Source organism: Hippichthys cyanospilos, chromosome 10, assembly GCF_059441005.1.
Source record: "Hippichthys cyanospilos isolate Australia breed blue-spotted pipefish chromosome 10, RoL_Hcya_1.0, whole genome shotgun sequence".
Classification (NCBI taxonomy): Eukaryota; Metazoa; Chordata; class Actinopteri; order Syngnathiformes; family Syngnathidae; genus Hippichthys; species Hippichthys cyanospilos.
This window is the reverse complement of record NC_142378.1, coordinates 4115055-4138595: the sequence shown is the minus strand read 5'-3', so window position 1 is coordinate 4138595 and position 23541 is coordinate 4115055. Positions and strand designations below refer to the sequence as shown.

At 36.7% G+C, this 23541-nt stretch overlaps 1 protein-coding gene across 1 annotated transcript in view; it reads right to left on the bottom strand.

Annotated features, from left to right (window-relative positions):
• Window positions 1-202: 202 nt before the first annotated feature.
• Window positions 203-23541, bottom strand: part of LOC148416660 (uncharacterized) — a 314743-nt gene continuing 291404 nt past the window's right edge. The window contains exons 9-10 of the mRNA XM_088425825.1: window positions 12032-12108; window positions 203-241 (exon numbers count right to left, since the gene is read on the bottom strand). The gene's annotated coding sequence lies outside the window, so the exon portion shown is untranslated. The remainder of the gene's footprint in view (window positions 242-12031; window positions 12109-23541) is intronic.

The following is a 23541-nucleotide window of genomic DNA, read 5'->3' as shown; positions in this document are numbered from 1 at the left end:
ATGCTCGATTATCAGGTGGGGGGGGGGGGGGGGGGGGGGGGGGGGTTAATACGGGCAGCCAACAAACAGAAAAGGCGAAGAAGGATGAGGCCATGAAAATGAGTGATGGGAGCGCAAATGGCGGCTTCGCCGCGGCGAGCAAAGAGAAGGGAGGCCGGGGACAATGCTGACAGCTCACCTGTCCGGCGTTGTCTCCGCAGGCGTCTTGATTTGCAACTTCTCAGCGGGACGCTTGTCTGGGCTGCCTGCAAAACAGGAGCAGGTGTCACAAAACTCTGTTTTGCATCCGTAATTATCCGCACGCCGTGAGCTCATAACAACTGTCAACAGCCAGCTTGGAGCGCTGCAGCCACGTGATGACATCATAATACATACAGTAGTACATTCATAAGTTTTTGTCAAACATTGTCCTGATGTCCTCTAATGACAGCAGCAGACATTTTTCTCTTAATCTGAGACTTTTTGGTTCCCGAATGCTAGCTTGGAATCATTGGCTTACATAGAGTTGGAAATTTTATATTATTTCTCCTCCTCAGAGTTCATCTATTAATTTGTGTCCACTCTAGTGGACACTCTTTTGGTCTTCATTTTTCGACACGTTAGAACTCCTAAGTCATCGAGAGGTCATCTTGGACTTTCCGATGATGTCTCGTGTGTTTGGTTCGGATGTATTGGACTTTGCTGTCTTGTTGAGACAAAATGGACACATCAGTGGACATAAATGAGTAGGCTGGTTTTCACAAGCATAGAAAATGGAAATGTCAAATGTGTCTTCCTCTTGGTCTTTTTTTGAGGCCTACATGGGTGCCCATTCTCATAGACATCAAACAAAACATTCTACTGAGAGCTAGGTTATTAATTTGTGTCCACTGTTGTGGACATTCAGACATGGTCTTTATCTTTTGTCACATTAGCGCTATCCCACATCCTAGTGTGCTAACTCGAAGCCAATATGGCCTTTCCGATGATCCCTTATATGTTTGGGTGGAATTCAATTAAATTTGGTGTCTTGCTGAGAGAAATTGGACACAACTGTGGACACAGTGAACAGGTTAGCTCTCACGAGCATAGAAAATGTAAATGTCAAATGTTTCATTTTACACTTTGAGTATTTTTTTCCATCCCTACGTTGGCGCTCATTCTTTCAAAATATTGAAACAGGGATACCACAGAGTATACGTACCCTCCTGAGAGCCAGGCTATTAATTTGTGTCCACTCTAGTGGACATTCATACACGGTCTTTAGCTTTTGACACATTAGCGCTACACTGCTAGTCCTAGTGTGCTCACTAGAAGACAGCCTGACCTTTACGATGATGTCTCCTGTGTTTGGTTGAGATTTAATTAACTTTGCTCTCTTGTTGAGACCAAATGGACACAAAAGTGGACACAAATGAGTGTAAACTCAAGATGTGTCTTTATGCACAATAGAGTCTTTGCTGAGAACTACGTTGGCTCTCATTTTCCTTTGAAACAACCATAGCAAAGTATACCTCCTGAGATCCAGCCTATTTGTGTCCACTCTGGTGGACATTCATTTTTTGTCTCTATCTTTTGACTCAATCAAGCTACTCTACGAAGTCCTAGTGTCCACAATAACGGACACCATGGCCTCTCCATTGATGTATCATGTGTTTGAGTGGGACGCAATTCACTTTGCTGTCTTGCTGAGACAAAGTGGACACAACAGTGGACATAACTGAATCTGCTTGATTTAGGAGGATTGTTAGAGACAGAGCAAGAGAGAAAGAAAGATTTTATTATGACCAATAGATTTAAGCGTGCTTGTTCAAGTACATTCCACTTCAGCCCTAATTAGTTGGAAGCAGGAACCATGAAATTGGGATCTGAAATTGGCGAAAGGAAACATTTATTTATTACAAACCAATATACAGTTTAAATTGTAAATTAATAACGGGACGCCGTCTGGACAACATAAATTCGAATTGTTGGCTTTATGAAATACCCTAAGCTGCAAAAGTATTGGAAGGGATAGGCCATTATTTCTACTTAGAAGGTTGATTAAAAAAAAAGATAAATTAATAATTAAACATAACATATGTAATCACATGTAATATTTTTAAAACTCCTTTTAAGCACAGCTATTGATTTTGGTCTTTTCAGTTCTACTTCATAATCGCTCCATAAATTGATACCGTGACCATTTTACACACATTTCGCCAGTGAATTGCCCCCTGGTGGCGAGTAAAAAAAACTGCGACCAAGTCGCATTGCACTGTAAGCCACAGGGCTCAAATCATAAGAAAAAAAGATGCGAAGTAGGCCGAAATTTACGGTACTTCTCCCCCATCGTCTACTGTGAAAATAGTTGTCGTCACCGTTCCAATACTTTTGAAGAGGCGCCTATATGTTCCTGCCTGTTTACTATTTAGTCAGGCGTAGCAAAAAAAAAAAAATCAATCAAAAATGTCAATATAACGACTGGAAACGCCGTAATTAACTTGGATTAGAAGCACACAATAATTGATTTGGAATCTTTACTTTGAATCAATTGAAGCCCCGCCTCCTTGTGGGAGCATGACTCTGACGGTTCTGTGTCACGTTCCTGAGACTTCTTCCCTAACGACATTACATTTGACGGCGCCCTTTTCAAGTGACGACCTCGCACGCGCCACTCTTGGCATTCAGTATTTAGTTTGACGTGTAAGATCTGAAACATATCACATCTAATCAAAAATAGAGGCGGAATTCAGGAAGTGAGCTGTATTTATTTTTCTTGGGGGGGGGGGGGGGGGGGGGGGGTGACTCTGCAATGAAAGTCCACTGTGGGGAGCTGTGTCTCTGTCAGTGGCTGCTCTTTGTTTTTCCAGATTTTCATTTCTTCTATCTTTTCTTACTTTTCTTTATTTGGCTTTGCTTTCTCTCAGCCGCGGTCGTTAATGTTAAAAGCTCAATAATGCTCTGTGACCTTAGTGTTTTACAGCTGCGGAGCTGCGGATAGGCGTTTGTGATTCCGCAACGGTGAGACGTGGGGGTAATATGTGAAAGGGAATGGGGGGGGAAAGGGGCGCAGGCGGTCTCTGTTCAGCCGAACGTGAGTCCTTGGACATGTCAATGGTTAACATGCTAAACATTAAGGCCCGACAGCTGGGATTTTTGTTTTTTAGGACAATGCATATTTTTGGCGAAAAAATATAGGAGTTACCGACTGATCTGCTGATGATTTTTAAAAATTTTACTGAATAAAATAGCATTTGTTTCCTCCCAATGTATTTTACTGGTGTAGATTGTATGCAGATTTTTCAGTATTCTTTGCAAAATAGTTCCCTGCCAAAAATTACATTTGTTTGCCTTGTTATATATATATATATATATATATATATATATATATATATATGAGAAGGATCCAGATGGGCTGTGAATCTCTCTCTCTCTCTCTCTCTCTCTCTCTCTCTCTCTCTCTCTCTCTCTCTCTCTCTCTCTCTCTCTCTCTCTCTATATATATATATATATATATATATATATATATATATATATATATATATATATATATATATATATATATATATATATATATATATATATATATATGTACACACACAAACATCCAATAAGGAGAAGGAGCCAGATGGGCTGTCATGGAAAGACACAAGGCCCTGTATGCTGTCCCATTGCAAAAAAAACCCCCAAAAAAACCTTTTGTAGTTTTACTATAGTTAAGACAAACTCTTGAATCTTGAAATTGAAGGATGTATATATAGACATATGTACATGTACCCCAATAAGGATAACTTATCCATCAAAAAAACTGCACAAGAAGCTGAAAAACAAACAAACATAAAAACAGGAGGTTTTTAAAAGGTATGATCAACACCCGCCAAAAGAATGCATTTTTTATGCTTGTTTGATTTTTCCATTGAAGGTGCAGATTAAGTGTAATTATCCTGATTAGTGATCTATAATTGATGCCGCTATTTATTTGTGACCAATTACCTAATGACTGCAGCTGTACCGGCGTTGGAAAAGTGTCATTAGGCAACTATTTATCTAATGCTAGCACGCCGTTACTCTAATCATCGGCGTGGCATGTCGTTAATGTGAGGACGAGCATTTCGTCTTATTCATCATCCGCATGGCACCATCAAAAAAAAAAAAAAAAAAAAAAAAAAAGCTGAGGCTGCATGAAAGAAACTCATTACATTAGTGGAACATGAAAAATAAAATCTATCTCAAGATCATCACTCCAACATATGTGAAGATTGTTTACATCCCCGAACAACAGTAAAGCAAACACTGCGAACACTTAATATGACATTGACCTAAAAGGATCAACACTAACTGGAGAAAAAACCTTGAGCTGAGCATGCGAGTCGTGGATGAAAGCAGGCTATGACCGCTTAATTAAAAAAAAAAAAAAAGCTGAAAAAAACCCATTTGCATTAAAAAAAATTGTAATAATTTTGGGCTGAAAGCATCTTCGTCTGTGTCCAATGTCGTGGACATTTGTTTTTGGTTTATATTTTCTGACTCACTAGTGACACCCAACTAAGTCCTAGTGTCCTCAGTCGTGGACCTCATGATCTTTCCGATGATGTGTTATGTTTTGAGGCAAATGGACACAACAGTCAGAAAAAAAAAAATACTCATACTAATACACCCATCGGTAGAGGTGGCCATTTTACAAATTTTTCTGGGTCCATCACCCAGCATTTGTCATCATCAGTCCGCCATTTTTTTTCAAGCTGAACCCAACTGTAATCGTCAGTGTGTTTGGATTATTTTATCGGTGTTTCCGTCGACACTTTTTCATCGCGTGGCGAGCATTTTACAAAGTTATGTCGGATCGTTGTTCATCAGCTCACTTGTCCGTATAGAATCACATTTGCCGGTGAGTGACGTGAAAAAAAAAAAAACACTTCCACTTCATTCTTAGTTCGTCTTTTGGCAAAAACGGAATCCGTCAGCGATGGACCAAAAACGTCCTCCAATCCCCAATGAAATACCCACCGCTCTGTACAATTTACGGTCAAAATCCCAATTTCTGTCAATTTTTAGTTCGTTTTGTTTAGATTCCTCATCGTTCGTAAAACAAGCGTCGGTAAATGACGTAAAATGACGGTCGACGAAATACCCAACCTCTGACGGTAAATGATCAATACGGTGACGGACAGACCTACACTTTCTATCAACGCAATTTTGTATTTTTTTCGGTATATCGTCGTTTAATCGGCGAAACGAGTCCATCCGTGACGGACCAAGAGAAAGTCCGACTTTCCCTGACGAAATACTCCTGTCAGTGAGTGACGAACCCAACGACCCGCTTTCCATCACTTGTTATTTCGTCTTTTCTTATTAGGTTTCTTCATAGGTAGGCCGTCGACGAATACAGTGACGGATGAAAATCCGTTTTTTGTCACGGCTTGGTTTTTCGTTTTTTTTTAGGTTTCTCGTCCCTTGTCGGAAAAACCGATGGCGATCCTTCCTTCTGCCGGTGAGCGATAAATACGACGACGGATAAAAACCTGCTTTTTGTCACTTGTTGTTGTCTTTTTATTTTTATTTTTTTTTAGTCACTCAGGGGGGAAACGACCTTCCGTCAGTGACGGTCAAACAGATATCCCGTCGACGCCCGATGAAATTTCCACCTCTGCCGGTGAGCGACAAATACGAAAACAGATGAAAACGAGCATCCGTTGATGACGGAAGGACGTATAGTGAACGCCCACCTTTACCGCTGTAAGTCACTGCTTGTTTTGTCTTTTACTTATAATGTTTGTCCTTCGATCCCCGATGAATGCGCACCTCTGCCGCAGAGTAACAAATACAATGATGGATGAAAACCCGCTTTCTGTCGATGCTTAGTTGGCCTTTTTCTTTTTTCATCATTCGTCAAGCATCTGTCAGTGATGGACCCGCATATTGTCCGTCAGAAGTGATGGACTGTCCACCTCTGTCCATAGGCGCTAATTTAGGAACTTGCCTGACTCCTTCTATAATAATTGCTGATCCGTTGGGTGCGCCCGGACTATCACCTTATGTAATCGCAAAGAAATACTGAAAACCGTTGAAAATTTATAAAAAATGTCTTCTCTAAACAGAGAAGGTGATTGTGCGTGCATGCGCACCAAATTCATTCCTGGGGGAACCCAGTGCTGCTCTTGCCTCTGTGCCTCGAAAAATAATGAGCTTGATACTGTGAACTGAAACATTTTCAACAAAAATTCAGTATACTGATTTGGGGGATTATGAAAAGAAAATAGACTACTGGATTAGATCTTTTCCACAACATTATGAAACAGAAGCTCCAGTTTTCATTTGGTTGTTATTGTGTACCGTATTTTTCGGACTATAAGCCGCACCCTTTTTCTCATGATTTGAGCCCTGTGGCTGATAGTCCAGTGTGGCTTTTCTGCAGGTTTTTTTGTGAATCTGTTCATTGTGTAAATTTATGGAACAATTAAGAAATATATTGATATATTGATAGCTATACGATTGTATATGATTTATGTGCTGTTCTCTAAAATAATTAAAACAAAGAGATAGACAAAAAAAGACGCTATGCAAATATTGATTTTGAAGTGCTAATTAAATCTGCAGTATTCTGTCGTGTTATGTTGAAAAAGTTCATCATTCCATCCATTTTCTAGAAATATGTTGGTGCTAAACCTGCAAGAATGTTCAGTCTGTTGAAAATAGGATGTTGCTTTAACAGGGCAATGAAAATAAAAGCTTGAAATAAATATAAAAACTCAAAAAAACCATATAGCATCTTTCTACATAAATAACTTGTTACAACCTGTAGCTTTTTTTTTTACTTTAATTTTGCTTCTGTGGCTTATCGGTGTGGCTTATAGTGCCTAACCCTAACCCCAGGGCATAGTGTCTTTCCATGACAGCCCATCTGGCTCCTTCTCCTTATTATACACACATACATACATATATATATATATATATATATATATATATATATATATATATATATATATATATATATGGATTCAGAGTTCAAACCCAGCTGTCTCCAGCCTTCCTGTATGGAGTTTGCATGTTCTTCCCTTGCCTGATAAGCTAATGCAATGCGGGAATCGGTGGTACAAAAAGTGCATTCGCGAATGTCGTTCCAATGTCAAGGGTCTGACGAGCCATTTGACTAATGGAAAAGCGGTTTGGCGTTTTTGAAGAAGAATCTTCTTCTATGAATTGATGCTTGACAGATGACCTATTTGCAGCTGACAACGGGGACGCTATTAGGAACATCCTCTCCGTCCGGCTAGCTCTTCAACTAAGAGCAGTTGCGATATGCTCGCATTCATCTTACATGCCAGCGTGTCCTTCCCACAATGCACTGCTCTAGGTTACAACTAATTTATACCTTTTGTTTTTCTGGCGGAGAAGCTTTAATTCCTTCGATAGCCGGCTTTGCTATCAAGTTGGGCGTCCCACCCAAACAACCAACCGGAATAATTCGTCAGGATTGGGAAGAGAATGAACCTCAGCGGGGGAAAAACAAACAATCATGTTTTGTCGGATTGAACTGGATTGGCCGGCTTTGCTTTGGACCGCGTTGGCCGCAAACAAAACACACACACACGTTGCAAGCCTTATCCTGTTAGTGAGCTTGCACACATAAGAGGAAAAACCCAATTACATGTTTCCATCAACACATGTTCTAGGAAAAGCTGGGACTCATGTTTATGAATAGGCTGGCTTGACTTGTGTTTATTGGTTCTTTTGTGGCAAATGATGTGAAAGTACACGGGCCAACATTTACGTCTCGGGGAACTGCCAAAATCAAATCAAATCGATGAATGTGAAAAGTGTAATAAATATAAAGGGATTTTTTTTTTCAATATGAGCGCTGCCAATCGACAAAATTTGATGATCGAATTGACCGACAAAAATTTTAATCATCGAGTTATGATGATCAATTTATAATTTATTTCACCTGAAATAATCCAAATCTTCAGATTTTATCCTCTCAGTTGCAATTCATTTCGGACATCTGTCAAGAAAGCAGAGTGATTATCTCATCTTTAATCAAAAGATTACATTTGCAAATGCCTGCTTTTATTTTGAAAAGCAATGAGCGAACTAGGGACACAAACAATTTCTAAATGTTTTGTGAGCACAATATCTATCCCTCTTGTGTGAACTTCCTGAATTATTACTTTTTAAAAGTTTTAATATATATAATATATTATATTTTAATATATATGATATGATATGATATAATATCATACACAAACACACACACACATACACATATATATATATATATATATATATATATATATATATATATATATATATATATATATATATATATATATATATATATTAGGGCTGTCACCATCAATTTAATATACAATAGAATACACACACACACACACACACACACACACACACACACACACACACACACACACATATATATATATATACATATATATATATATATATATATATATATATATATATATATATATACACAATTTTTGATGATCTAAAATCTTGCATTTCGTTTTGTGTAAATATTTCTTCAGTTTATGTTTAGATGAATATTATTGTATATATATGCATTTGTTGACACGTTTATTAATAATTTTATCAGTTCCGGTCCTCCAAATCATGAGTCATTTGGGTCGCGAGACAGAAAGGGCTCAGCATTTCTCCCCGATAATCACTTTGGAAAACAGTGCATGCATGATTGACAGAGCTTGTTAAGAGGGCTCTTATTTTTCCAATCAGCAAAGTAATTAAAAATGGGCCTCATGGGCTCCCCCATGTAATCTGGTCACAGCAGTTAGATGGCCTACCGATAAGCGGCGAGTGATTTGCTCAACTCCCCAGAAAATGGTGGCCTGACATTTTCCCTTCTCTCTTCATTCGTGATAGTCTGCTTGATAATATTTACAGTTCAATGATTTGCAGGAATCGGCAATGCAAACAAGGCTGAAATAAGCGCTTTGGGGTCCGAGGGTGATAAACGATTCGGATTTTGTTTGCGGGTTTACCCTTGTGCGGTATTTTGATCGTTTTGGGGGTATTTTCTTCCACGTCATTCTAGCCAAGGGATGCACACTAAGCCGTGGCGTCATTTTGAACTTTTATCTAATGTCGCCATCTGGGTGAAATTTCAGCTCCCTACTGTTTTTTTTCAATGCTTTCCCTTTGATGTAAAGATAAAAAGATTGGACAAAAATGTTCCAAATAGAAATAATAATGTAAAATAATTATAATTATTATATGTTTTGAGGATTGAATGAGTTAAAGGGTAAGTTAATTTTGAACTTTTATCTAATTTGCCATCTGGGTGAAATTTCAGCTCCCTAGTGTTTTCTTTCAATGCTTTTCTTTGATGTAAAGATAAAAAGATTGGACAAAAATACTGCACAATTGTTTGAAAAAATGTATCAAATAGAACTAATAATGTAAAATAATTATGATTATATGTTTGGGGGATTGAATGAGTTAAAGGGTAAGTTAATTTTGAACTTTTATCTAATTTGCCATCTGGGTGAAATTTCAGTTCCCTAGTGTTTTTTTCCATGCTTTCCCTTTGATGTTAAGATCAACCGATTGGACAAAAATACTGCACAATGGTTTGAAAAAATGTACCAAATAGAAATAACACTATAAAATAATTATATGATTCAATGTTTTGGGGATTGAATGAGTTAAAGGGTAAGTTAACGCCAAAAAAGGTTCTGTAAAAAAAAAAAATCAATTCCGTGTGCAAACATAAATAGAAACACGTTTTGATTCCTCATAGGACGGCCATTTCTTCACTTGTGGATGGAAAAACGACATCACAGTTGTTCAGCGTTCATGTGACAGCCAATCAGGGCTCACCGTGTGATTTTCGCAAGCTGAGATGTGATTGGTCGTTACTTGAGCCCAGAAAACTATGATGTCATCTTCCGTCGACCGCAAGTGGCGAAAAATGCCGCCCTCTGATACAGCTAAAATTGTGCAGTTTCTGCATTTTTTTTTAAATCAAATTTTAAATGATTATTACCGTAATTCCCCAAATATAGGACGCACCCTTAATTTTGGAGTCAAATTTTGGTCTTTTCAATCTTACCATGTATAGGACACACAAACAGTTTGGTGGCAATCTAAAAACCATAGCAAAACAAAATACCGTAATTCCCCAAATGTAAGACACACCCGCGTAAAAGACGCACCCTTACATTTTCTATGCTATTGTGTAGAAGACGCACCAACACGTATGTAAAAACCTGCCATTTTTTAGCTGCATATATATTATAGAATTAAAAACAGAATACTGTAATTCCCCAACTATAGGACACACCCGTGTACAAGACACACCCTTAATCTTGGGGTAAATATTCGGGTATTTTCTATGTTACCGTGTATAAGCCGCACCTACAGTTTGGCAACAGTGTAAAAACTATAGCAAAGTAGAATACCGTAATCCCCCAAATATAAGACGCACCTCTGTATAAGACGCACCCTTAATTTTGGGGTAAAACTGTGGTATTTTTTATGTTACTGTGTATAAGACGCACCAACAGTTTGTTGACTAACTAATGTGAAAACTATAGCTAAACAGAATACATCAAATCTTTGTAAATTCCGTGTATTTTCTTGTGTTCATATTCGTAATTTATAGATTTTTTGCGGGTTAAGTGTGTATCCGATTTCCCACATTGTGAGCAGTCAGTGAACGCCTCACCGTTGCAACGTTGAATGCGCTCGAATCAGTTTTCCTTTTCCTAGCGGCGCACTTGCTTGTACACTCACTAGCAGAGGTCACGTTTTATTTTGAAGTAAGAAGTGACCTGTTCGTTTAAAAAAAAACAACAACAAAAATTTTTACTATTATTCTGAGCGCTGTTCAAGCAAAGCGGAAAGGTCTCATAGTCCAACTTGTGTTTGCAGCAGTGAACCAACAACAAAGATCTCTCACGGAAAAAAAAAAAAAAGAAAGCCTTGCAGCGCTCCACAGTAAAACATTTCTCTCCCTCTATGTTTCACGAAAAAAACAAACAACAAATACCCATAAAAGAAGGCCACAAAGCAAAAAGTGGTTTTGCTGTGTACTTAATATGGCGACTATCAATGTTAACTCGTCTTTTTATTTCACAGTGGTGGGGGAGTTAGAATGACAAACGTGTTTTCATCTTGGTTGCCCTCAGGCAAGCCGCTTATGATGAAACTACATGAATATACTGTACCATCGATGGGGAAGTGTCAGTGCACAAAAAAAAAAAAAAAAAATCCCAGTAAGGTGCACAGGCAAGGGACAAATGGAATATATGTGTTTTAAATAGAACAAAAGCTTCTTAAAGCTTTATTTTTCAGGAAATTTATAGCTAATGTTGAAAAAAAATGTTTTTAGGTTACCCCATTTTTCTAAACACAATGTTTATAAAAGGGATCACTATAACATAATTTAGCTCAACACAATTTATTCACGTTCAACTTAATTTGCTCTTAATTTGAAAAGACAACTGAATTGTTCCTGTCTCGGTTATGGAAAGAATTCAAATTGAGGCACACAACGTTTGGCTAAAGGGTCACTATAACACAATTTAGCATGAAGTGGCTACATGTTCATATTAATTTGCTCTTAATTTGAAAAGACAACCAAATTTATATATATATATATATATATATATATATATATATATATATATATATATATATATATATATATATATATATATGTACAATTTTTATGTGATGTTATTTAATGTTGCTGTGAACTTTTATAGCAGTGATGAAAGTGGCAATAACAGAACCGTATGACGTTAATGCCATGGCGAAGGAAGAGATGGAAAACATGTTAAAAGAGCGAAATTCTTTCAGATGCATCACAGGCAGAGTGTAATGACCCCGTATATCTTCAGGGCACTGAGAAATACACTGTACAGCCGTAATGTGATATTTCCCATTTTGCCGTATGCATCGGGATCATATTTCATCCGAGACGTCTGGCGACCAGTCAATTCCCCGAGGCCCGAGTTTGCATGATGGAGGACGGGCGACGACGCACGTTTACCTACTTGGCAGTATAGAACCCCGGCACAAAAAAATATCAGACTTGCCTTTATCTCTTGAGGATGTACGACGATTCCAAATCTTCATTGGCTGGTGTAACAATCGCTTTGCTTTGGTGCCCTGCGCAGAAAAAAAAAAAAAAATGACAATGTTTTATCTACCACACTTAGGGCCAATAGTAATTCGCAAACTGATGTCCTGGGGAGAATTTTTAATAACAGTTTTTTTTTTCTCTCTCATTTCAACGGGCCGCGTAGTGAAAACAGTGAGATGAATAAGCGCTCCCCGCATGCTTTCTGGGTCATTCTGGTTAATAGGGTGCAAAATAGTCACTGGGGGACTTCCATAAAGTTCCAGGGGGCAGCCGAGAAAGTTTACATTTTATCCCTCTCAAAAACAGATGGTTCCATTATACCAGCAGAGAGAGACACTAGACAGTATAATCCAAGGGTCCTTTCCATCTCTGGATCATATGTGTTTATGTTCACATTTATTTGAATAACATTGCACACTGAACTGCCACATATTTTCCACCACTTGCATATTGCATTGTGCATGCATAATGCATATTACACACCCGCACACACACATACTGCATACTGATTTTTGGGACATATATATATATATATATATATATATATATATATAGGTTTAAATGTATGTATATGTATGTCCATACATACACATGTATGTATACATACTTGACATTTACATATTTCTTTATACATGTATATATACATATATATACTTTGTACATATATGTATATACACACAGTTACACATGTATGTATTGTTACTCATATATTCACAGGTACATTTACATACTAATACACATGTATGTATATATTAGTACTGTATATATATGGTGTGTATACATGCTATTTATAAGTAAATTATATTCTACTCAATCTTTCATACATACATATATACACATACACATATAAGTATACAAAAACGTATATAAACATACGTTACATTTACATATTTGTCCATACATGTACATATCTACACTAATATATATATATATATATATATATAATTATATATTTATACAAATATTTTTATATACACATATTACATACATATATATACACATATACATACATATATACACACATATATACACATACTGTATATTATATATATATATATATATATATATATATATATATATATATATATATATATATATATATATATATATATATATATATATAAAATTAAATAAACAGACATATACGTACTGTACATAATAACAAATCTACACGACGCACACATACACATACACGTATATAAAAACACTTGCATACAGTATACTGCATGAAAACAATGGTATTGCATTAACATTTATGATAAAAATATTCAAAAAGCAAAACATTCCAAACAAGTCAGCTGTCACTGACGCGTCTTGCGGAGGACAGGGACGTCAACTTTACCAAAAAGTAGTGGCATTAAAAATAATAGCAATGCCTCCACTTAAAAGAGATGATGCGGCGACTACTTTTCTCTCTTGGTATTTGACATGTTTTGGATCCTCGCTGATGCATTTAAATGCTGCTCACTTTATACGCGTCACTCATTTCGTCCGCTGACAAGTTTCTCCCCGAGGCGAGACTGATTCTTGTGCGCGTCAAGTGCTTGGCGGGTGGAAGGAAGGTCCTCGGGACCGTGACAAAAAGATCATCAAAAACACTCACGACCCATCGCGGCTAAGGAGTACTCAGAGAGCAAACCAATTAGCGTCCGTGCGACATCCGGCGCTAATTAGCCAGCTAGCCAATTGGCGGTCATTAATGGCGGGTATGGGGGAGGTAATAATAAAATGTGGGCGGTTCCTATTAAATCTGGACGCAAGCACTTTTCCACCCTCCTGAGACCCCGAGTGCAGCGCCCCATGAAGGTGAAACTCCGTATTGCACGCTTTGATTCCGTTTAACTGCCCGGCGACAGATGACTAGTGCTATGGCGCGGGACACACATGGCCCATAATGCTCATTTACAATCGGTGACTTTCCTACAGCCGTCGTGTCGTCCTACATCCAATGTTGACATAAACGGATACAGGACAATAGAACGCGAAAAGTTGGCGAAATTTGCGATTTTGCGCTTTTTTTGTTTGTAGAGAAACAATGTGCTGAAACTCTAAGGTGGTAACCCTGTTTTTTTTTTTTTCTATGAATATAACTCCGTGGTTTGTCAGATTTGCATTTAGCCCCGGCTCTGTTATTACCTAAAAGATAACAACAGTGAAGTTCCTCTTGCGTTTTCACCAATGGTCGCATTCCAATGGCTCTTATTCATTTTTCAACTCACACACACACCCCAAAATTATCCCATTTTTCAATAGAATTTTCCAATTTTTCCAGCAATTTTTTCCACAATTTTTTATTATTTACTGTTTAACATAAGACCAAAATCAAGCTCCCAAATGTCATACTATCAGGGGCTGCAACATTCCAAAATTTTTCAGAAAATTCAAAACTTTCCCATCAAATATTCATTATTATTCCCCACGTTTCAGATAAAGTTCCTGTTTTAATACTGAATCAATCACACATTCAGTTGACAGGATTATTTCTAACTTCATTTTTTCTGACTTTTTTGACAAAAATAACTTCATTTTACAATGAAATCAGACCCCCAAAAATACTTTTATACATATTTTTAAAAAAATAATTAGATTATTTAATATTTGTTAAATATAATAATAATAATAATAATAATAATAATAATAATTAGAATACATCTTAAATAATATTTAAGAATATTTTTAAGATGTTTGGATCAATTAAAACTGTTTCAAACTGTTCAGTTTAGACTACTGATATTTCCACTCTCCAAAATAAATAAATAAATAAATATTATTACCATTTATATGCCTTGAAAAAAATCTCTTTTGATGGTTGTTTTCTGATATTTCCACTCACGAAAAAAAAAAAAAATTACCATTTAAATGCCTACCCAAAAAAATCCCTTTTTGAGGGTTTTCATTTTCCTTAAAATCAGCCTTCAGGAGGTGCACTTTCGAAATTTTGTTTTGTACTTGAAATCAAAACCACACAGCACAATCACTTTCTCTCGATTTTCACAGAGACCCGTGGCAATCTCGTTGATAACCAGAATGGACAATTACCGCAGACAAGGCAACACCATGGCAACAGAAGCTCGGAGACACTGTTTTTCATTACGCTTAATTTAAGCAAGCTAACAAGTGCAACCAAACGATGCCAGATGGTTCTCGTCAGTGAGAATTTGCTATTATTTAGCCTAGCGAGCATATGCTACCTGTCCGACGGAATACTAATATCGTTGTAAACAAGATTACCTGGGGGCATTTACAAAAGGATACAAACCTCTTGGATCACGCGGAATGTCGCTAGCGGAATCGCCATTGGACTATTTGCACAAAAATAAATACCAATTAAAGTGTTCATGAGGTAGAAAAATCCAAACATGTTTAACATACTCCGTTCTTTTTTGCTCATCACAATTCAAATTGATTTTTGGGACATATGTTGACAATTACTTCCATCTTGTTACATGATCAAATAGTCAAGAGCCGTGGGACCATATTTTGTTAGCTAGCTGTAAGCTATAGCGTAACATTAGCGATGGGATTTTCGACATCATTCTCTTCGCGCTTTGTATTTCAAAATTCAAATAATTCTTTTTTAGTGTCCGTTTACTAATGTGCAGTTTAGTTGTCAAAGAGATATTCAAGTGTTTTGGGAGCATACTCTGTTAGCTAGCTGTTAGCAAAAGCGCAACATTAGCAACGAAATTATTGCTATCACTCTTCACGCCCTCATTTCAATCAGATTTTTTTAAATGCAAATAAAGAAGCATATACTAACATAAAATGAAATGTCCGTTTACTGTCACATCGTTTTTTTTCGTCAAAAAGATTTCCAAGCGTTGCGGGACCATATTCTGCTAGCTAGCTGTTTGCTATTGTATAACATTAGCGACGGGATCATCGCTATCGCTTTCTACTCTGTTAATCAAAATTCAAACATTCAAACTATATTTTTAGCAAATAAAGCAGCATATATTAGCATAAAAGGGAGTACCTGTTTATTTCCAATTAGTTACAATATCAAAAAGATCTTTAATTGTTTTGGGACCAACTCCATCTGTTAGCTAGCTGTTTGCTATAGCGTAACATTAGCAATAGGTTCATCACGATCACTACTCTCTTTTCCATCAAAATTTAAACATTTTCGTTTTTAGCAAATAAAAATGTGATTTTCTTTAAACTGAGTACCCTTACCAACCGGATTTTTGATCAAATAAAATAAATATAATATAAATACAATGTAATTATATATAAATATTAAATACAAAATATATAAATCAAACAGACTAAAAAGAGTTCTGCGTCATTTATTAAACTTTGAAAATTTGCCGTGGTATCTACATGCCAATTTTACCGTTTTTATTTTTGGCTTGCCTGTTAGCAAATTGAATCGCTAATTGCAATAGACATTCGTTAAAAAACTTCACCATACAATATTTTGTGAAGGAGCCACGACCGGAAATTAGCAAGGAGCTTCTTCATGTTCCAATTAATTTACTCTTCATTTGAAAAGTATAATGTACTACCTTCATAAACACCCATTTGAGAACCACAGTTCTAGAAGACACCTTTTTCTAGATCAACCTAATGATTGGTTTGAATTCAAAAGTGGTTTTTCAGGTTTTGTTTTTTTTTTTAATGAATGCTGGTCTCCTGGTAGTCAAGGCTTGCTTCGATTGAAGGGGGTGGCTGTTGGCCTGAGCACATTTCTGCACTAGCACGCGCTTGTCTGCATGATCTTGACCCAATACATCAGCAAGCCAATCTTGGGCACCGCTCGGCCCCAGAATTGATGCTGTGCTTACGTATGGATGTGAGGACTTTGTCTGCCGCTCAAACGTGTGCCTTTACGTTTCAGCCCGTCTTTGGACGTAATTAAAAAATTCACTTTGTTAGATTTTTTTGGTGAGTTTCAGAGAGAGCAAGGCTGGGTTACACTTGGCGGGCTACATTGATGTAACATCGCGCAAGAGCCTATAAAACCTCGCTTGTTTCCGATGCTGTGCCATCACACTGTAAAAAGTCCATTTTATGAAAGTAGACAAGGCTCATGATAAAGAATATATTCTCTTTTTATTTTTTTTGACCTTGAAGGAAAAATATCTTGAGTAGCAAAACATTCTAAGAGAATTTGTTTCAATTTGTTTTTGCCTTTTGTGTCATAAATGAAGATGAGAATGTGCCTTTTGAATCATCTTCAGCTTATGACTGTTTTTTCTTAATTTAAGACACCAGAATTCAAGATTCAAGAGTTGAATTGTCCTATGCAGAGTAATACCGCACAATGAAATTATTATTTCATTTATTATTTGACAATGGTACAGCATACAGGGCCTTGTGTCTTTCCATGACAGCCCATCTGGCTCCTTCTCATTAGGAAGATTATTGGGGTTGCTTTTATTAAATTACAGCTTTGCATGTGAAAAATGTAAAGATAATATCAAAATTCATGACTAATTTAAGAAAATGCATTGCAGTGTAACGCAAATGCTTGCTTGAATCTAATAAAAATGTCTTGAATTTTTAAATTGAGAAAATTTTGCTTACATTTGACACTAAATGAGGAGCATTTGCTTAAACCTAGACTCAAATGCAGAAAAGAAAATGCTTATTTTAAGCTACAAATCTATCAAGGAGATTTTAAAATAATGATTTTCTTATATTTTTTTAACTTATATTTTAAAATTTTGATATTCTTAAATTTTATATTGGTATTATATCATGAACTATTTGTTTAAATTAGATTTTCGACTTGCGTAAATGAAGAAATCCTGACTTGTTTTTGCACTCTGGTCTTGAAAGCATTTGGGGGGGGGTCTTAAATTACATTTTAAAGACAGGAAAATGATTCTAAACCATTGGCAGATTTTCTTTTGCTAAAAAACGAGAAAATTAGCATAACCTTTTGAGTTTCTTTTCTTGTTTATGGTAAGGCACTTTCCGCAGCGCAATGTCGAACGTACTCCACTTTTTTGCATCCACCATTTCGAGAATAAGGTTAACTTCAAGTACTCTGCCGGAAGAAAAATGCTTTCCGCTTGAGAAGTATCACAATAATTAATTTGACCTTTACCACCACTTAGGCGCGCTATTGTAAAACTTCAATTAACGACGAAATTATTGAAGGTGAATGACGAAAGAGAGATTCTTGGTTACCGCTCTGATAATCGCGCTCGGGAACAATGAAAGGTACTTGACAGTGCGCCACCTTGGCGATATACATTATGCATATCATCTGATCATTAAAGGTAGCTTCAGGCCATCGTCTCCTTAAAAAACAGAAGGTGCTGTACGGTTCTTGCCAACAATCTTTCAAGCCGAATACTGTTGCTACAGACAGCTGTGAGTGGGCCGCGGCTGTTTGAAGATTTGTATGCACGATATATATATGCTTCTATTCAGACGGCCTTTGTTGCCAAAAGCTGTCAGTGGATTGAGTTCAGGGTGCGTGGGACATCTTGATATGACACGCATGTTTCACATTTGGCAACAAAGAACTAGCGTTGGAACTTGCTTTGCTTTATTTCTATTTGGGGACATTTTGCCGGTCCCTTCTCCCTGAACTAATACTTTCTCGCCCGGTCGATCTCATCACGACTGTTTTTTTTTTTTCCCGCCTTCAAAATGCCGAAAGAAAAATGGGATGTCGCAACATCGTGTGAAAAGTTTGGTTGTATTTTGAGCGTAGACTAGTAATACAAAAAAAAAAAAAAAGCAGAGGTGGGCGGGCTATTACCTCTGACGGGCAGATCGACGGTCCGTCGCTGAAAAATCCCCACCTCGTGGTGACAATAGCTTTGACTACAGTTTCCCTTCCGATTACCTGTTGTTTTCGTTGTTGTCTCAATTTGAACCTTTTGAAAATCGGGAGGTTTCCTTCAGGCAGCAAACTTGTGTCTTTCCATGACAGCCCATCTGGCTCCTTCACATTAGGAAGATCATTGGGGTTGACAGAAATGCTCCGCCGTTTACAAAGTACTCACATTCATACCTATAGGCAATCTAGAATGTTCAATTAACCTCACTGTGAGGGAAACCGGAGTCAACCCATCGCAAATCTCAGCAACGTTCTTGCTGTGAGGCAACTGTGATAATTAATGTGCTGCGTTTGGGCATTTTAATTTATTAAAAAGTTGCAATAATGACATTATTCTATGATTGTCATTAGACGCAAACCATAGTGTAATTCCGATATTGTGCTTGATTTTTAAGGCCGCCCCTTAGAGAATCGAACATTTTCGAGTGTTGCAAATGTGAGATTACGTCCGGGATTCTTCAGGGTTGGTTCAAAATCTCCATCATTTTTAAAAGGTTCTTAAGACATTCTGAAATCCTTTCAATATTTTTGCGGGAAAATTTTGAATATGTTTGCAAGAAAATTCCATAAAACCTTCCTGGCAGCACAAAATACAAAACAGTTTTGGAATAAAATTGTTTAGGAAGGTCTTAAGAGCAATTGCATGTTTTCAGAACATCTCAAGAACACAAAATGGCCTCGACCTTCGTCCCTTGGGGCTTATTTCAAAACAATTACGACTATTTCCAAACCTCTGTAAGAAGACCTTCAGAACATTTGAGACCTCGAACAAAACCCGACGTTATCAAAAGAACCGCTTCCAACAATTGCCCCTTAGTAGAATTGGGGCTTTGAAAACATTTCTTCATATATCGGCTGACGCCCTGCAGAATTCTACAACAAAACATGTCTAAATTCCCCAAAAGTACTCTTGGTAAACCCCAAATTGAAGTGCACCTACCGCACATTCCTTCCCTTCACAAATACAGTGAGACGGCCCCCGAAGCGCTTCACGAAGCTTCCCATTCACAGTTATAAGTGTTCATTGGACGGATATAAAACTTTACTCGCACTTCTGGCTCGTCAACTACAACTTAGAGAATGTGAAAAAGATTGAGGGCCGAATAAAATTTTCCAGAGGAAGTCTGAAAGAGCACGCGGGCGTGTAGACAAGCCCGGTGGCTGTGATGAAGTCTGCTGCTGGAGCGATAACTCAGACTGCCCCGGAGTCTACTGATCCACTGCCTCCTACGGCCATTTGTCAGAGCTGACTTGAAGCTCCCGGTAGCCAAAGCGGGCCGCTACGCAACGCGTTCCGTGTGGCGCTTGGAATCCCAACGTGCCGACCGGCAACCAGCCATTCTTTTCCTAATTAGCTCATCTTTTGATTAATTTATTCATTCGTCGGTGAATCCCATTTAAAAACACGTTTTAATATACCGTATTTTCCGGACTATATGGCGCACCGGTATAGAAGCCGCAGCGGCAAAATAGGAGGAAAAAAAAGATTTTTGTCACGTGCCGACCGGTAAGGTTGCAACCAGCAATTATTTTCCTAATTAGCTCATCTTTTGATTAATTTATTCATTTGTTGGTGAATCCCATTAAAAAACACGTTTTAATATACCGTATTTTCCGGACTATAAGGCGCACCGGCATAGAAGCCGCAGCGGCAAAATACGGGAAAAAAAAACGATTTTTGTCTCGTGCCTACCGACAAGGCCGCGACCAGCGATTCTTTTCCTAATTAGCTCATTTTTTGATTAAATTATTCATTCGTCGGCGAATCCCATTTAAAAACACGTTTTAATATACCGTATTTTCCGGACTATACTGCATCTTTAGTCCCAACATATTTAGAGAAAATGGATGGATATCTGTTAGTTAAACAGCAGTTCAAAATCCAAATCAATACTTCAGCAGCATCTTTTTTCGACTCCCTTTCTTTTATAGATTATTTTAGTGACCATAATAACACATGCTCAATCATTCATATACAATCATAAATGCATAAATAAAATCACATATACTGTGTTCTGTATATAAAATTTAGACATCACAGATTTTATACATTAACTTATTAAATTTAGACGTATATTTTTTTGAAAATATATTGTTTTAACTCTTTTTGAGCACAGTCATTGAGTCACATCTTTTTAGTTCTATTTGATAGTTCTATAAAATTGACACCTCGAACAGATACACATTTGCTTGCTGGTGGCTAGCAAAAAAACAAAACAAAACAAAAAAAAACACAGATAAGGCGCACTGGACTATAAGGCGCAGGGCTCAAAACAAAGAGAAAAAATTGTGGCTTATAGCGTAAAAAATACGGTACATACATTCCTTTAAAAACAAAACATTTTCATCAGGATCGACAAACTGTTAAAAAACACGTTTTAATATACATATATTCCTCTAAAAATAAAATCTTTCCGTCGAGATCGACGAAATGCATGTTTTACCGTTCACAAGATCGGTTTTAACAAGTTTTAATATACATTTTTTCTCTAAAAATAAAAACTTTCCGTCGAGATCGACTGAATGCATGTTTTACTGTTTAAAAGATCATTTAAAAAACCTAAGCATTGGCGGAAAGCGGGAAATTTTATATATATATATATATATATATATATATATATATATATATAAAAATCTTATATATATATCTTATATATATATCTTCTATATCATATATCTTCTATTAAAAAAATTAAAAAAAACACGAAAATCTGTTGCTTTTCCTTAAATGACACCAAGCTAAATAAAAACAGAGTAAAAAAGCCCAAACAACAAAGATAAGATAAACATTTTTGCTCGGTTGTAATTACCTTTCAACGACCCCAAACACACCAGTTCCAGGAATCAAAGTTCAAATCCTTTCCAACACAACCGATAAAGTATTACTTACTCGTACTTTTTTTTTTTTTTTTTTTATTGCCAGTCTATAAACAAGTGCAAGACAAACAAGTGCCCTCCGTCCTCTCTGAGGCCATCGGTGCATGACTCACCACTAAACGGACCGAAAAGACGATTCGGTGAAAAATACGGCAGATTATATTGGCGGTAGCTAGACGGGAATTATACAACTGGTGGAAAATGAACGCACACATATAAACGACGGCCTTGGTTTCCAAGTAGTAACCGTCGCCGTAATTAGATGGGAAACAAAATTATTTTTGTCTGGAAGCAATATGGTCTTCTACCTGACTTGAGAAGCGACCCTGTAATTGTAACGACAACAGCTGTGAGCAGCAGACAGCGCGGACCAAAAAGCTAATTGCTTTTCGCTTCACCATTATCTTTTAAATAGCGATGGAGATTGCATGTCTTTTATTTTTTTTTTCAATCCGGGATCCAATGTCTCTCCATCTGCGTCGTTAACCTCTGGAGAATAACTTGACGGATCTACCGGGTTCCCTTCAAGTTTAACGCTGCATCAACAGGAAAGATCGGAATAATTTTAACGTGTTTACGCTGATTAATTTCCTGGTTGGGAGCTGGCGCCAAGGACTTTATGAAATAAAATTAGAAATCAGAGAAACAATCCGACAATCACCGACGGCCATAATTTTTAGCGGCATTTCAAAATTTTTGGACCAATTCAAATGGTTGCAACTTTAAACTGTTTGGTGTACGACAACGTGTACCTAAAATTTCCACTTACCAAAAATTCGTTGTTTTCAAAGCTACGTTTTTTTTTTCATTTTTCTCCTTCATATACTTTGTATATTTTAATCGTTTCAAGTCGTTCCAACTTTGAACTGTTCAGCTTTTCACTATCATTAACAAAATTTACCATTTACCAAAAATTTACCATTTACCATACGTTTACCGTTTTCACCATTAAAATGCTTACGAATTTTTTTTTTCAATTTTCTCCTTCAGTAGTTCCATATTTTGACTGTTTCAAATCATTCCAACTTTTAAATGTTTAGCTCATCTCTACCAATTCTAAATTTTCTCAACAAAAATTCTACATTGCAGATTTTTTTCATTTTTCATCATCAATAGATACAGATTTTGACCATATTTTCCAACATTTAACATTCGGCTTATCTTTACTCATTTCTCACTTAATAAAATTCAAAATTTTCTCTGGTGACGATCCCCTCAAAAAAAAGTTTCAATCTTCTAATTTTTACATTTTTAATCAATTCAAACTGTTCTAACGTTGAACTGTTCAGGTATTTATTAATCTAAAAATTCTTACGAGGAAAAAAAAATGCAGAGTAATACCGCACAATGAAATTATTATTTTATTTATTATTTGGCAATGGTACAGCATACAGGGCCTTGTGTCTTTCCATGACAACCCATCTGGCTCCTTCTCCTTATATATATATATATATATATATATATATATATATATATATATATAAATAAAAGACTCACAAGAGGTTATTTTTTATCCCATTTTTCTCAGTACAAACTAAAATAATTGATTTTCCTTGCATGACTTTTTCAACTAAATCAAAGCATATTCGTCATTTATAGCGTCTAGTCTATTCAAATAAAAGCACGATCATGAGTCAGTCAGTCATCTATGAACCAAACCTCTCGATATATTCAAATTTTTCGACGCAACCCAAAACAGATTTGTGTCGCTCGTAAAAAAGTTTAAAGAGCATAAAAATTAAACGCTGGTAATAAAAGCAAGACTGTATAATTACACTGCGGA